The sequence below is a fragment of the Dama dama genome, chromosome 6, assembly GCF_033118175.1.
Source record: "Dama dama isolate Ldn47 chromosome 6, ASM3311817v1, whole genome shotgun sequence".
Lineage (NCBI taxonomy): Eukaryota > Metazoa > Chordata > Mammalia > Artiodactyla > Cervidae > Dama > Dama dama.
Genome location: NC_083686.1, coordinates 20,634,093 through 20,651,379, shown reverse-complemented (window position 1 = coordinate 20,651,379; position 17,287 = coordinate 20,634,093).

The window sequence follows — 17,287 nt, the reverse complement described above, 5'->3', positions numbered from 1 at the left end:
CCAAATTTCCCCTTTTTATAGGGACTTAAATTATATTGGACTAGAACCCACCCTAAATGCCTCATCTTAACTTGATCCCATTGGCAAAGATCAATTTCCATATATAGTCACTTTCCCAGGTACCAGGGATTAGGACTCCAATATATATTTTTGGTGGGATACAATTCAACCCATAATTAATTAATTATGAATTAATTGGGGGACCAAATCTAACAGTGTGTGTTGGTGGTGGTGGTGGGAGGAGTGAGACAGAGTCCCTCTTTCTTTTATTTTCTTTTTAAAACACTTTTTATTGTGGCAAAAGTTAGATGATATAAAATATACTATTTTAACTATATAGCTCAATGACACTAAGTACATTCACACTGCTATGCAACCTTACCACCATCCATCTCCCAAATTTGTCACCTTCCTAAACTGAAACTCTATCCCCATTAAACCCTAACTCTCCAAGTCCTCTCCCTACCCCTGGCCCCTGGCATCTTCCAAGTACCTTCTGACTCTACGAATTTGACTATTCTAGGTATGTCGTATATTTGCAGAGTCCCTCTTTCACCTAGCCAACACCTACCTAAAATAATGCAGAGTCATAAAACCCATATATCAGAGTGCCTTTTACTCACAATGTTTAAAGTCAATTTAGGTATCATTTGTGAAGTGAGGACTAATTTTCTCTTTCTAGAAAACAAATTTGAGCCAAACTCTGAGCTATCAAGGTATTTGCACATAACCATTTAGGAATTGAGCAGCTACTGATGTTTCTAAGTAACAAAGTGATAAGATTTGTGTTATAAAAAGGTTGCTCTGGTGATAGTATGAGTAGTGAATGGGCCAGGGCAAAAACTAAAGGCAGAAAGAGTAATTAGAAAATCACTGTAAGAGTCTAGAGAAAGAAGCTGACTGGGGATATGGTGTCTATGGCAGTGGACAGGTGTGCTGGACCAAGCAGTGACCAGAAAGAGGAGAGGAGGGAGTGATCAGGACATTCTGAGTGACCTGTTGGATGTGACTAGTGAGAAAGAAGACTTGAGATTGACTCTGAGGTGATGAGTTTGGCTAAGTGGGGAGAACATGTCACCATTAATGGGTTGTGGAAAGCACAGGAGAAAATGTAGATTTTCTCAGAGGTGGCGTGAATAACAATGCACTATAGAGGATGCTATACAGGAATGACAAAGGCATGAATGTTATGAAATAAATTTATGAAAATCTGCCCTTGGTCTGGACAGTTATACATGGACACTGAGGTGCAGTGTCTTCTACTTACTGCCCATTCAAAATGTCCCAAAGAGGGACTTCCCTGCAGGTCCAGTGGTTAAGACTCTGCGTTTCCAATGCAAGGGGCACAAGTTTGATCCTTGGCAGGGGAACTAAGATCCCACGTGCTGCTGCGAAGTGTGGCCAAAAACAAATAAATTAGTAAATAAGCATAAATTAACAAAAAAGAAAAAATGAGAAGATTCTGAATGGAAAAATATTCCTATTTTTTTAAAAAGGCCCAAAGGATCAATTTGTCCCCTCTACTATCAGCTTTGAACTGCAAGGAGATCCAACCAGTCCATCCTAAAGGAGATCAGTCCTGGGTGTTCATTGGAAGGACTGATGCTGAATCTGAAACTCCAATACTTTGGCCACCTCATGCGAAGAGTTGACTCATTGGAAAAGACCCTGATGCTGGGAGGGATTGGGGGCAGGAGAAGAAGGGGATGACAGAGGATGAGATGGCGGGATGGCATCACTGACTCGATGGGCACGAGTTTGGGTAAACTCTGGGGGTTGGTGATGGACAGGGAGGCCTGACGTGCGGCGATTCATGGGGTCACAAAGAGTCGGACATGACTGAGCGACTGAACTGAACTGAACTGAACTATCAGCTTGCTCATCCTCCCACAACCAGTCCTGTATTCCCTACCTGGGTGGGAAGGCCCATCTTCACCTGTCTTTTAAGCCATGAATCTTTCCCTTTTTCCATGAGTCCTTCTCTCCAGATCCTCATATCTAGTCATCAGATCTTGCCCACTCCATCTTATAAATCTCTTGAGTCGACCTGGCCTCTTCATTTCTATGGCCTCTGCTTTGCTGAAAGTCCTAGCCTTCTCCCATCTACTTTATTATCATAGCACCTTGCTAAGTAAATCCAACAGTGCACTTGAACTCACTCCAGCGATAACTGCCAAAGTGCTCTTGGCAGAGTGCAAGTCTGATAGTATTGCTCTGAGACTTAGCAGGCTCATATTACTGAGACTTAGCTTATCCACACTAAGAGCTTTCCCTGCCCCCTGCCTCACAGCCTGCCAAAGTCCAAACTCTGTCACACAACAAAGCGTTGGATGTTTTTGCTCCTGCATATCAATTTTGTCTCCTCCTATAGCTCCTTCTTCTCAATACATTTTAGCCTATTCAAGAATTGTGGAATTAAAATCTCTGAACACTTCTTGCTTCTTCTTTGGATGGTGTTTCCTCCACCCGGGAGTCCTTCCCCACTAGCTCCCCTGGAATCACCTCCTTTTTCATAATCTCCCTGACACTTCCGAACATAAATCATTTTCCTCTCTTTCTCTCTCCTACTTCTGTATCATCACATACTTCCCCTGTTCCACTTACAACAAACTGTGTGTTGTTTGTTTGTTTGTTTTGGCCTCCTAGCATGTAGGATCTTATTTGCCCCATCAGGGATCAAACCTGCGCCCCTTACATTGGAAGCTTGGCGTCTTAACCACTGGACCATCAAGGAAATCCCATGTATGTCATTTTCAATGCAGCTGACTCCCCAAGTCACCCAAAATCTCCCTGTGGGCAGGACTGTCCAAATTACATTCCACAAGCAAACTGGGCATCTGTTTTGTTACATACATTGTGCTTTAGCTCAAGCTACAAAGACAAATGGGTTCCTCACTCCAAGTTTCTGAAACCTGTGGACCAACGAATTGGATAATTCAAATATTGAAAAGGAGCTTATAGCCTCATAGGAGAGTCAAGGAAAATAAAAATGTGAAAAAAAAGTTGGTATGATCTAAAATGAATCATTACAGGTAGGAATTTTACCAGGTTTAGTTAAAAGCCACGGCAAGCCATACAAGCCAGTGTAGCTACAGTATTATCTTTAAAGCAAACCATACAGATCAAAACCGAACAAAGTGAGGAATGAATTTCCAAATATAAAAATGATGACATTTTTCCGTTCTTTTGAAGAAGTCACTAGACCGATACATTGCCTCTGACATTTTATTCACACCAACTAAAGTAACTCACAACTCTGCTTTGCTCCAGAAAAATAGAGAAATGGTAGAAAAATAAATGCATTTTCAAAAATAGTAGAGTAGGTAGGGTGTTCATTTTCTCATCAGAACTGGCCTTCAGAATCCTCTGACCTGGCTTCCTCTGACTGATGGAAAAACTTTGTTCCACTATCATCAGTCCCTGTAATCCAGCCACACTCATGCCCCCCAACCACGGGTCAAAGCAGTCATGTCCAGGCTGAACTCCTGCTTCTCTCTTGCTAATAGCCTCCTCTTGTGAATTGTCTGTTGGAGCTGCCCAGGTAGTATAGTGGTAAAGAATCCGCCTACCAATGCAAGAGATGCAAGAGACTTGGGCTCGATCCCTGGGTCAGGAAGATCCCCTGGAGAAGGAAATGGCAACCCATGCTGATGTTCTTGCCTGGAAATTCCCATGGACAGAGGAGCCGGGTGGGCTACAGTCCAGGGGATCGCTAACCAAATTTATTAAACATGACAAAATTCTCTTTACAACATGACCTGAACCTTCAAAACATTATCTTTTCTTAACCAGTATTTTGATAAGTCAGTTCAGTTCAGTTCAGTCGCTCAGTCGTGTCCGACTCTTTTCGACCCCATGGACTGCAGCATGCCAGGCCTACCTGTCCATCACCAACTCCCGGAGCTTACCCAAACTCATGTCCATCGAGTCGGTGATGCCATCCAACCATCTCATCCTCTGTCATCCCCTTCTCCTCCTGCCCTCAATCTTGCCCAGCATCAGGGTCTTTTCATAAGTCAATCCATAGTCAAAAAGCAGGTTACTCTAAAATTAATGGAAAAGTATCCGATGCACATCCCATGACTGGCCCAACTGCTGGAACTCTTAATAGTTCCATAAGATAATTAACACACGGTGTGATTGGGTCCCTATGACAGGCTGCTGGGGAATAAGTAAGAGAAGTCAAGAGGACATTTTGTGCATTCTCACTGTACTGCCGTTGTGTTCTGCATCACAGAGTGACCCCATTCTCACATACCATCGGAATACCAGTGAGATCTGAGGTTAGTTTAGCTGCTTGATGGGCTAGAACATGTATCACTTGGCATGCTCATTTCACAGGGTCCCAAGCAGCCCAGACTGATCCCTGTGAGCCTGTTCAGAGGACTTCAGCAGTGGATGGCTTCTTCACTGCATCCTCTGGGTGCTGCTCCAACGTCATTTCCATCCTGCTGTTAGCCTGATTCAGGAACCCACAGTGACTCACCTCCTCCTCTTTGGTCTTAAATTCTAGTCCCCAATTTAGCCTGCAGGTCACTGCATGGTCTGACCTAGGCTGATGTCCCTCCATCAGTAGGAGGCAGCCTCAGTTCAGTCCAGTTCAGTTGCTCAGTCATGTCCGACTCTTTGCGACCCCATGGACTGCAGTATGCCTGGCCTCCCTGTCCATCACCAACTACAGGAGCTTACTCAAACTCATGTCCATTGAGTCGGTGATGCCATCCAGCCATCTCATCCTCTGTCGTCCCCTTCTCCTCCTGCTCCCAATCCCTCCCAGCATTAGTATCTTTTCTAATGAGTCAGCTCTTCGCATGAGGTGGCCAAAGTATTGGAGTTTCAGCTTCAGTCCTTCCAATGAACACCCAGGACTGATCTCCTTTAGGATGGACTGGTTGGATCTCCTTGCAGTCCAAGGGACTCTCAAGAGGCTTCTCCAACACCACAGTTCAAAAGCATCAATTCTTCAGCGCTCAGCTTTCCTTATAGTCTAACTCTCACATCCATATGTGACTACTGGAAAAACCATAGCTTTGACTAGACAGACCTTTGTTGGCAAAGTTATGTCTCTGCTTTTTAATATGCTGTCTAGTTTGGTCATAACTTTTCTTCCAAGGAGCAAGCATCTTTTAATATCATGGCTGCAGTCACCATCTGCAGTGATCTTGGAGCCCCAAAAATAAAGTCTGTCACTGTTTCCATTGTTTCCCCATCTATTTCCCATGAAGTGATGGGACCAGATGCCATGATCTTAGTTTTCTGAATGTTAAGCTTTCAGCCAACTTTTTCACCCTCCTCTTTTACTTTCATCAAGAGGCTCTTTAGTTCTTCTTTGCTTTCTGCCATAAGGGTAGTGTCATCTGCATATCTTAGGTTATTGATATTTCTCCCAGCAATCTTGATTCCGTCTTGTGCCTCATCCAGTCCAGCATTTCTCGTGATGTACTCTGCATATGAGTTAAATAAGCAAAAAAAAAAAAAAAGAAAAAATAAGTTAAATAAGCAGGGTGACAATATACAGCCTTGACGTTCTCCTATCCCGATTTGGAACCAGTCTGTTGTTCCATGTCCAGTTCTAACTGTTGCTTCTTAACCTGTATACAGATTTCTCAGGAGGACAGATCAGGTGGTCTGGTATTCCTGTCTCTTGAAGAATTTCCCCCAGTTTGTTGTGATCTACGCAGTCAAAGGCTTTGGAATAGTCAATAAAGCAGAAGTAGATGTTTTTCTGGAACTCTCTTGCTTTTTCGATGATTCAACAGATGTTAGCAATTTGATCTCTGGTTCCTCTGCCTTTTCTAAAACTGGCTTAAACATCTGGAGGTTCACAGTTCACATACTGTTAAAGCCTGGCTTGGAGAATTTTGAGTGTTACTCTGCTAAGCTTGTGAGAGGAGTGCAATTGTGTGGTAGTTTGAGCATTCTTTGGCATTGCCTTTATGGCAACCCACTCCAGTATTCTTGCCTGGAAAATCCCATGGACGGAGGAGCCTGGTAGGCTCGCAAAGAGTTGGACATGACTGAGCGATTTGGAGGTTCTCTGGAGGCAGCCTACTTTCAGTCAAAACCACTCCAAACACTTGCCCTTCCCAGGGTCTTTGTTAAAGGATAGATTAAACCAGAAGACTCAGCAGATCTCGATCAACAAAGCTACCTTGAGATTAGATGATATTTGAAATTTTAAAAGTGAAAGCAACAACATAGTCATGCGTGTGCTAAAGTCACTTCAGTTGTGCCTGACTCTTTGAGATCCTATGGACTCTAGCCTGCCAGGTTCCTCTGTCCATGGGAATCTCCAGGCAAGAATCCTGGGGTGAGTTGCCATGCCCTCCTCCAAGGGATCTTCCAGACCCAGGGATCAAACCCACATCTCTTATGTCTATTGCATTGGTAGATGGGTTCTTTACCACTAGGACACCTGGAAAGCCCATAGTCATGGTGGGAAATTTTTGAGTCTGGTAGAATCACTTCCACCTATTTTGTGGTTTAATTCTGTTTTGCTTTTGAACTACATCAGTATTACATGTTTCTTAGGAAAGTAGAAAACAGTAGCCTTTTCAGAATTTAAGTCTTCCTTAGGTCTTAATTTAATCTTGCCTTCACTGTGTGAATGAAGGTGTATCCTAACCTTCCACCTGTGTGTTTCCTCTTCCATTTATCTTCCTTAGGGATGACTTCTTGACCCTCCTAGTTTATATCACTCCTTCCTGCTAATGTCCCACTTGCTCCTCTATTCCTCCATTCCGTGGCCCAGTTCTGGGCTTCATCATCCTTTACCTACACTCCTGCCGCAGCTTCATCACTGGTATCACTCCTCTTACTTCGAGTCTTTTCAGTCCATCCTCCACACAGCAGCAGACAATTCTCAGAATAGGTCAGATCACTCTCTATTTAAAAATCCTCAGTGGCTTTCTGTTTCTTTAGAATAAAATCCACACTTCTCTCGCTGTCCCACGGAAGTCCCATGACCCAGCTCCTGCCCTGCCCTCAACAGCACTGGTCATTAGATTTCCACTAAGATTCCTGCTTCATCCTGTCATGATCTTTCACCCTGGGGACTTTGCACTTCCTGTTTTCTCTGCTTGAATATTTTCTACCTCTTCCTACAACAACAGCTTCTTTCCTCTTCAGATCTCGGCTTAAATATCACCTACTCTAGGAAATCTTATCAGCTCACAACCTCTAAAGATGTCCTCACTTTTCCCCCTTCTTTGATTTCCTACAACATGCATCACAAGTTACTGTTAAGTCTTTGTTCATTTGTAATTAATTAAATAATTGGTCCTTGGGGCTATCTCTCATACTAGAAAGTGAGCTCCATAAAAAAAGAGGCATCTCTTTCCTTAAAAAACGAGGAATAAATCTACCATAGGACCTAGCGATCCCACTACTGAGTACATACCCTGAGAAAACCATAATTATTAAAATACACAGGTACCTCAATGTTCACTGAAGCAATATTTACAACAGCCAGGGCATGGAGGCAACCTAGATGTCCATTGATAAATGAATGGATAAAGAAGTTGTGGTATATTTATACAATGGATTATTACTCAGCCATAAAAAGGAATGAATTTGAGTCAGTTATAGTGAGTTGGATGAACCTAGAGCCTCTTATACAAAGTAAGTCAGAAAGAGAAAATCAAGTATCATATATTAATGCATGTATATGGAATCTAGAAAAATGGTAAAACCTAGTTAAGAGTGAACTTGGATAGAGAAGCCTGCTGGGCTACAGTCCATGGGGTCTCAAAGAGTTGGACACAACTGAGCAACTGAGCAAACATGCATAACTGACTGATTTGCATTGTTGTACAGCAGAAACCAACACAAAATTGTGAAGCAATTTAAAAAATAAATAATTTTTTTTTAAAAAGAGACATCTCTGACTCATTCACTTTGATATTCCCTGTGCCTAGCACATTAACTGGCTAATAAGCCACTAGACATATATTTATTGAATGAGTAATCCTTTATTACACACTTTATGTAATATTCATATAAAATTTTACAAGTTTAATTATATTTGTATGTGTTCTTTTATTGACAATTTCTCCTTCTTCACTAAAGTTCTACAAGAGCAAAGATCAAGGTCATTTTGTTCACTGATGTGTTACTGGGAGCCTGCAAGTAATAAGACCCTTACTGTTATTTATATAATAAGGAAATGCTTTAAAGAATTAGTGATCAATGGAGGAGACTTTAATAAGGCAATATTAAGGGGTCCAGACAGTCCGTTGTGTTAAAACAAAGCAGATAAACTCTGCTTTCAATAATCTGAACTTGGGAAAGTCAAGTTTCAACAAGCAATGACTTACCCCGTGCATGCTAAGTCACTTCAGACATGTCCGACTCTTTGCGACCCCATGGACTATAGCCTGCCAAGCTCCTCTGTCCATGGGATCCTCCAGGCAAGAATACTGGAGTGGGTCACCATGCCCTCCTCTAGGAGATCTTCCCATCCCAGGGATCGAACCTGTGTTTCTTGTGTCTCCTGCATTGGCAGGCAGATTCTTTACCACTAGTACCATCTGGGAAATCCACTGACTTACTATAACTCTTTAACTGCTTCTTTTATTTTTATTGGAATATAATTGTTTTACAATATTGTGTTAGTTTCTGCTGTTCAACAGCATGAATTAGCCGTATGTATGTATGCATATATTCACTGCCCTCCTGAGCTTCCCTCTGACCCCTCCATCCCACCCATCTAGGTCACCACAGAGCACAGACTTGAGCTCCCTGTGCTATATCAAACCCAGGTCTCCCGCATTGCAGACAGACGCTTTCCCGTCTGAGCCACGAGGGAAGGCCCTGTGCTATATAACAGCTCCCAATAGCTATCTCGTTTACACAAGATAGTTCACATATTGTCAGTGCTACTCTCATTGCTTAATTCTATCTGTAACCAGACTGTTAAATAGAGATTTCATTTTCTTTGTTTTTTCAATCAGGGAATTCAGCCTTGTACATTAGCATCTACTTGAAACAAACTTAGTTCATAGGGATAGAATGTACTTAAAAGCACCTATGATGTTTAACAACTTAGTTCTTATTTTTTGGACATTGGCCACAATATAATTTTGATGGAGGGTTCTGTTCAAGAGGTTTCCAGAATTGATATCGGAACATAATGTTGACCCACACGTCTGATCTGTGGGAAGCTTTGGTGCCATCATGTCACATGGCTATGGTGATAGATGGCAAACATGACCACACCCTGTATCTCCTTCCCCAAAGAAGTGGAGTCTATTTTCTTAACTGTTGAATCTGCACTGGCTCTGTTTTATTCAATAGAATATGGCAAGAGTGATAGCGTGCCACAACTACCACAACCATTTAACTTTTTCTTTCAGGTTTTTCCTTTGGGAGCTCCAATATCAGTGATCACTTCAAATCCAGATTTAGTAGTTTCCAATCAATATCTTTGCCAAAAGTATGTTCTTCAAGGTGTATTCTTATGCAAGTTTGATGGGGCCTATTTTCTTAAAAATCACATCATGCCCACCTCACAGAAACCTTACATAGGTGGAAAGCATGGTTAATTTAATTTTATGTGTTATGTTCATCTCTAAATACCAATATTTTCACCAGGGGAAACTCAGTCTTGTGAAGTTAAATTTCATGCATGTCAGAAATGTTTCCCCAACTGAGTAAATATTGAAATGAGCAATTCTGCTTTTTGACAGAGAGTGTTAAATGTGTTTGGGCATCAAATTTGACTTAGTAGTCCCCAAGGTATCCTAATGTTTTTGGCAATATCTCAAAGCTCTTGTGAATCTCCCAGCCAACTGTTGCTTTGAAGGGCAGTTTCTTCACCTAGGAGGAAGTTTTTCTAGTTAATTTGCCTTTACTTAGAGTTCCGTATTTTCCTGTTTTAATATTTTTTACATATTTAAGTGTAGCTTAAAATGTGACCAAGAAATGTTTTAAAAGTTTTACTTGGTTATGAAACCTTACTACTCTCATGCTGGAAACTGATCATTTGTGATTCTGATTTAAACTGGATTAATCTCACTCACATATGTGGGAAATGTTGAGACTTGAGATGTTTTTGCTGTCAAAGGAGCATTACTCATGCTCTAACATGCAATTTAAACTGAGTCAATGATATATGTCACTTAATTTTTATTTTGAAAATATTTTTGCAAAAATTTAGTTTCTTGGGGATTTTTTACCAAAAAATCATAGACACTCCTGCTCTCAAAGGTACTATTGTGTTCCACCACCACAATTTCTCACTCTGTTGAGGGCTCATAACTGTTCAGCTTCAAGAAAGTGAAAGTTAGTTGCTCAGTCGTGTCCAACTCTTTGCGACCCCATGGCCTGTAGCCCGCCAGGCTCCTCTGTCCATGGAATTCTCCAGGCAAGAATACTGGAGTGGGTTGCCATGCCCTTCTCCAGGGCATCTTCCCGACCTAGGAATCCAACCCAGTTCTCCTGAAATGCAGGTGGATTCTTTACTGTCTGATCCACCGGGGAAGCCCATTCAGATTCAAAGGATCAACATTTTCCCCTTGTGGCTGTCTGGGGACGTGGCTAGGTTTTGCCACTCCTTAAAGGTTACGTGGCTTTCTTTCCTGCATTGGCTTTCACTGGGTGTCTGCTATTTCCTATGTTCCAGGAAGCCCGCTGCTTTCTACCTGACTCCAATTCAGTTAGTTAATATACAATGCTTATCTGGTTTATGGATGTAGGGTAACCTTAGATAATTTCATCTATGCTTGCCAATTGACTACACCAGATAAGAGCCTTACCGTCAGCATCAGGCTGCCCAGAAATTCTCTTGTGCTTTGACCTTTAGTCTTAATAGTCTGCAGTTGAGGAATGCTGCTTTGGCATATAACCATCACTTTGACTGGGGCTGTTTCTGTCTTTCATCCCTGGTAGTGTAATAACTGCTCTATCTCTTTCTTCTTCTTCTTCTTCTTTTTTTAAGTTTCTTTTTATCTTTGTGCATTGGAGGACATGAGAGTTTCTCCAGCTTCATTTTACTTTCATCCTAATTCTGGAAATGCTCTCGCACCCTCAGGGGTCTCTTTCTTATCTAATTTCCTTGATTTTTTCCAGAACCAACAAGGAAGCATTTCTTGATGCTATCCTTCCTGAGCAGAACGTCTAGGTGCCAGACCATATTAGACAATTTTTTTTCTCCAGAGCTTTCTAGATTGAAGAGACTTTGATGTCTATATTCTTACAAAAATTGCTGCCTCTTTAAAGAGTCCCAGCAGTCTTTCCTATTCAGAAAATACTTCTTCCCCACTCAACAGATTTTCCAGAAATCTGGAGAGAAATGTTTCTTTGTCCAGAAATATCAGTTTGTCTAAAAACAAACAAATAAAATGTACATTCAGTAACAGCAGCCAGAGTTGTACTTTTACCTTTCCCTGGTTTGTTATTTGAAAAATAGCTTTCTTAGTCTGTGAACACTAGGCTTCCAGGGGCCGAGAAATAGAACATTAATTCAAATGAATGATTTTGACAGTTATAATGATAAATGTTACTTATGTCAGCTAAACTAATCAGTCATTGTGAGGGGCAGAATAATCTTAAGGTAGGTATTGTCCTGAAGCCACTCTTTGGGGCATCAAATGCCATCTGTGACTGCCTGTATCACTGGAAACTTGAAGATCACTTACATTTGAAAATGGCTTGAAAATCTGTTTAGGCTTCAGATATGCTCAGAAATTCACATAAATTTGGTGTGTGTGTGTGTGTTTTAAGGACAAGGTAAAAAATACTTTCACCTTCAGAATCTGCTATCTCTGTCCATGGGATTCTCCAGGCAAGAATACTGGAGTGGGTTGCCATTTCCTTCTCCAGGGGAATCTTCCCAACCCAGGGATAGAACCCACGTCTCTGGCGTCACCTGGCATTGGGAGGCAGATTCTTTACCACTGAGCCACTTGGGAAGTTCAGCCCTTAGTAAAGTGCGGATAGACTTAAAATACAGCTTACTTTGTTGGGTTAAAATAATTAAATGAGCAGTATGTAAATGTTACTTAGAACTGTGTCTGGCTTTCAGTAAGTACTCAAATGCCCCCTGATGATCTTCTGCTCTGAATCTCAAAAATCCTTTGAATATCTGTCACAAACATGAGCCATCAGAATCTATGGTAGTATCATTAGACTGTTTCTGGAGTTCTTAAAATATTTCATAGAGTTCTTGGGAACACAGTCTGTATCATAACATAGCTGGTAGAAAGCCTTAGGCAGCAGGCCATCAAGACCAGTGGTTGAATCCTCATTCTACCACTGATTAGAAATATAGGACCTTCCCTGGTGGTCCAGTGGTTAAGAATCAACACTTCCAGTGCTCTTGTTCCTGTGGTGAGCAACATGGACAGATCTAGAGATTGTTATACTGAGCATAGTAAGCCAGAGAAGGAGAAATATCATATGACATCCCTTATATGGGAAATCTAAAAAGAAATGATACAAGTGAACTGATTTACAAAACAGGAACAGACCCACAGACTTAGAGAAAAAAGCTATGGTTGCCAGAGTAGGAGGGATAGTTAAGGAGCTTGAGACAGACATGTATACACTGCCATAGTTAAAATGGATAACCAGCAAAGACATACTGTATAACACATGGAACTCTGCTCAATGTTATTTGCAGCCTGAAGAGGAGGGGAATTTGTGAGGAGAACAGATACATGTGTATGGATGGCTGAGTCCCTTTGCTGTCCACCTGAAGCCATCACAACACTGTTAATTGGCTATATTCCAATGCAAAATAAAAAGTTAAAAAAAAAATAATAATCCGTGCTTCCGCCCCTGTGGTGGAGGCTCTGATTTGATCCCTGGTTGGGGATCCATCCTGCCTGCTGTGTACTGTGGCCAAAAAAATAAAAGAAAAGGAATATAACCAAGGTAACCCAGTCAAGCATTTTTCCATATCTTTATAATAGGATAATAGTGACTACCTTGCAGGATGATAGAGGAGATTAATCAAGTCATGATTTGAACAGTATCTAGTCAAGAAATTATTTATATGTGTGTGTATATTTCTATATATATATGTGTGTATTTTCATCATTTCAGTGCAGTACTTTTAAGGCCAGAATACGAATTCTTTGGCTTGGTGTCCTTTGAGCCTGCCTACCCAGATCTTGGAGAAGGAAATGGCAACCCACACCACTATTTTTGCCTGGAGAATCCCCTGGACAGAGGAGCCTGGTGGGCTACAGTCCATAGGGTCACAAATAGTTGTACTCAACTGAGTGACTAACACACAAAAAAAACCCAGAACTTTTACTGATAATGTCTTACATTTGTGTGGTATGTTTCAGCTTACTCAGCTCATCTACCATCTCACTTAATCCAGAAAATAACTTTGTGAGGCAGGTATTTTTATTCTTAGAATACAGACTTAAGATCACAGGGCTGCTGAGTAATTGAGCTAGAACTTGAAACCACATCTTCTGAGTACAGGCATCTATGATAGTTTTTCATATTTCCTCTACTTTCTTCTGAATGTTCTCAGGGGAAAAAAAATTTCAGAAATTGTAGACCCAGAGTTGCACATGCACCTACCCTATATGTTACACTGGCCAAAGTGAAGGAAAGAAAATCTTTCCTAAAAGCATGTAGATGGCTTCAGAGTTGAGAAAAGAAGAAAGGGACACAATGACATGTTTCATCTTTTGCAAATATCCTTCCTTTGCAGTTTTCAAGTCAGTAAGAATCATGTGACTAATTAGTCTACAGAGTTCCCATTGAGATTTGTGAACCCAAAAAAAGTAGGCAGGAAAATAAACTGGACAGACAACCAAACATTTTATATTTTATGTTTTCACTTATTTTTTTAAATATATTCTGTTTTCACACACACACAAATGTGAACATTGAGAAACCATTTCAAAACCCAGTGGAAATATTATTAAATTACAAAAAAGACATAGTTGATAGGGATGTGTAGATAATTACTATGATTTTTCCCCCTTAATCCACTGTCAATAACTTATTCCAGTGGTATAAGCTGACATTTACTTTCTTACCTTTTTTAAACTCCTGGGTTTCGGCTAAAGTTCAGTTTCCAGGAAATCCCTCCCCATTTGGGGTCACTGTGTACCACAGCCTCAAATTCCTCCCAAGGCCCTTGCCCATGTACACAGTTGTACAACTCACTGTCTGTTCAGGCTGGTTTAGTGGACCGTGCCCATGTGACAAAATTATATCCCTTGGAAAGGAACTGAAATGAAAGAGAACAGATATTACCCACTCAGAGATGGGTTTAGTAGGAAATCATGGACGCTTGCTGGCCATGAGCACAAGCTTTGCCAGCAGGCTCCAATTTTTGCATCTTGGCCCCTTGTATCTGTCATGCCTCTTTTTAAAGAGTGCTGAGATACAGAAAATATAAAATCAAGTTTTGTTTTTTTTTTATCCAGGAAGGCAGCCCTGCTGATTCTCACACTGAGAAGTTTAAACAGAGAGGTAGAAGATCAGGATATGATAATAAGCACTTACTCCTTGATGAAGAAAAATTTACGGGGGCTTTACAGGTCAAATATAAATACCTTGACACGCCAAAAAGGACTGAAAAAATAAGACTGTGAATCAAGTTGTACTGTGATTCACTTCTGTTCAATGAAACTAATGGATGGGCTAAATTTTTTTCCCCCCAATGATGCATTTACATGCCTGGATATTTTCTGTTTCATTCAGTATCAAACATTCCTTCATCCATGCTGAAGAGAACAGTGTCATTTAGAAAATCAGGGCTTTCTGTTGTCTGCTGTGACTGTGCCGTGAGCTTGTTTATCAGCTACACAAATGCACTGCAAGGCCTTTGGTTGGCTTGGGACCACAAGTGAGTGTGTGGTGCAAAAAAGACCTTGCCACACAATTTCACAGAGTCCTAAAAAAGGAACAAGAATCCTGAGAGAAGGCATTCATAACAGTAAAAATTACGGTTGGTGAAGCTTGGCTGAATTGGCTGAGGAACGCTTCATCTTTCTAAAAAGATTCACCCCCTGTATTAAGTTCAGTCCTGAAAGGACCTATTTGAAATCATGTTGTTCTTGCATGTGGCTGAGGACATAATTAACCACACTCAAATGCCATTTTTAGTCTTTCAACATTTGATTAAAACAAGGGTTCACATCCTTTGAAGCACAAGTCTTCACGGTTGCAGTACTGTCAATAAGCATTGGCATACTTACCATGTTCTGATTAAGTGAATATTCTGGTAAGATAAAATGTTACCCATAATCAATTTTTATTTAAATGCTTATTTCTTGACAGTCACACTAACATGTTAAACTAGTGTTCTCTGCTTTGGAACTCACAGTGTACTGAACATAATTTCATTATTTCTTTAAAAGTGGTAACCTAAAAGAGAATAAGCTATTAAATATCTTAAAAATAGCCTTTTGAATTGTAATCACTATGAACATAGGGCCTTGGAAATTTAACACAGAAACAGAAATATCTGAATAAGGAATCTGACCTCCAAGACAAGGCTGTTAATAGCTTTAAACATCTTGGCCAGCTTTTAGGTTACCATTATGATTGTGTGTTAGTCACTCAGTCGTATCTGACTCTTTGCAACCCCATGGACCGTAACCCACCAGGCTCCTCCATCCCTGGGATTTTTCAGGCAAGAATACTGGAGTGGGTTGCCATTTTTCTCCTCCATGGTATCTTCCTGATCCAGGGATCGAATCTGAATCTCCTGAGTCTCCTGCATTGCAGGTGGGTTCTTTACCCACTGAGCCATCAGGGAAGCCCAACCATTATGATTATTAGTATATATACTTTACTAATATATATTTTGAGTGATGTTAAAGAAGATGGTTACTGGTATCAAGTGGAAAAGTGAAAGTGAAAGTCTCTCAGTTGTGTCCGACTCTTTGCAACCCCATGGACTATACAGTTCATGGAATTCTCCAGGCCAGAATACTGGAGTGGGTAGCCTTTCCCTTCTCCAGGGGATCTTCCCAACCGAGGGATTGAACCCAGATCTCCTGGATTGCAAGCAGATTGTTTAGCAACTGAGCTCTCAGGGAAGCCAGCTAAGGCTATATTCTAAAAGATCTATTTGTAAAAAATCCATGATTTAGGAATGTAGCAGTTTAATTCATAATAGCTGGAATATGGATGCAAACCATGTGTTAACATCTATTGACAGATAATTGGATAAACGAAATGTGATATATACATACAATGAAATATTACTCAGCTTATTCATCCAGTGGAATTTTATCTAGCCTTAAAAAAGAAGGAAATTCTATCACAGACTACAATATGGATGAACTGTGAAGACACTAATCTAAGTGAAATAAGTCAGTTACAAAAAGACAAATACTATGTGCTTCTACTTACATGAGATACTGAGAGTACACAGTCAATTTTACTGAAACAGAAAGAGTGATTTCCAGGAGTAGGGAAGGGGTTTGGTTGGAAATTGCTGTTTACTTGGTACAGAGTTTCCATTTTTCCAGACGAAAAATTATGCACAACAATGTAAATGACATATTGAACAATAGGTACACCTAAAAATGGTCAAGACTGTACATTTTGCTATGTGCATATTACCACAATTAAATTTTTAAAGATAAAATATTCCATGATTGAATCTGGTTGTCTCATCATTTTCTTCTCTTATAAATTTACATGTAGAAAAAAATGTGGGTTGAGGAAAGCATGGAGTTAAGATTTTACTCTACAGGAAGCATATGGAACAACTAGGACTTAGTAATACAGTAGCCTTGGTCTCCTTTTATGCAGATAGCATTGAGAGGAAATAAATCTACTAGAAATTAAGGAAGAGATTATTTTCCCTGAAGTTTTCTTTTTCCATTAATTATCTCCTGTCCGATTTCTTTCTTTCATTTCTCCATCCCCATTGATTCACTTTTTAAATTTTGTTGAGATATAGTTGATTTACAATACTGTGTTTAATTTCTCTGTACAGCCAAGTGACTCAGTTAGACATATATATTCTTTTTTATATTCTTTTTCATTATCATTTATCACAGGATATTGAAATTAGTTGCCTATGCTATACAGTAGAACCTGGTTGTTTATCATTTATATATATAATGGTTTGTATCTACTAATTCTAAAATCCCAGTCCATCCCTCCCTCACTCCCCTACCCACCCTTGGCAATTATAAGGCTGTTCCCTTTGTCCATGAGATTGTTTATGATTCATAGATAAGTTCATTTGTGTCATATTTTAGATTTCACATATAAGTGATATCTTATGATATTTGTCTTTCTCCTCCTCACTTAACTTAGTGTGATAATCTCTAGGTTCATCCATGTTGCTGCAAATGGC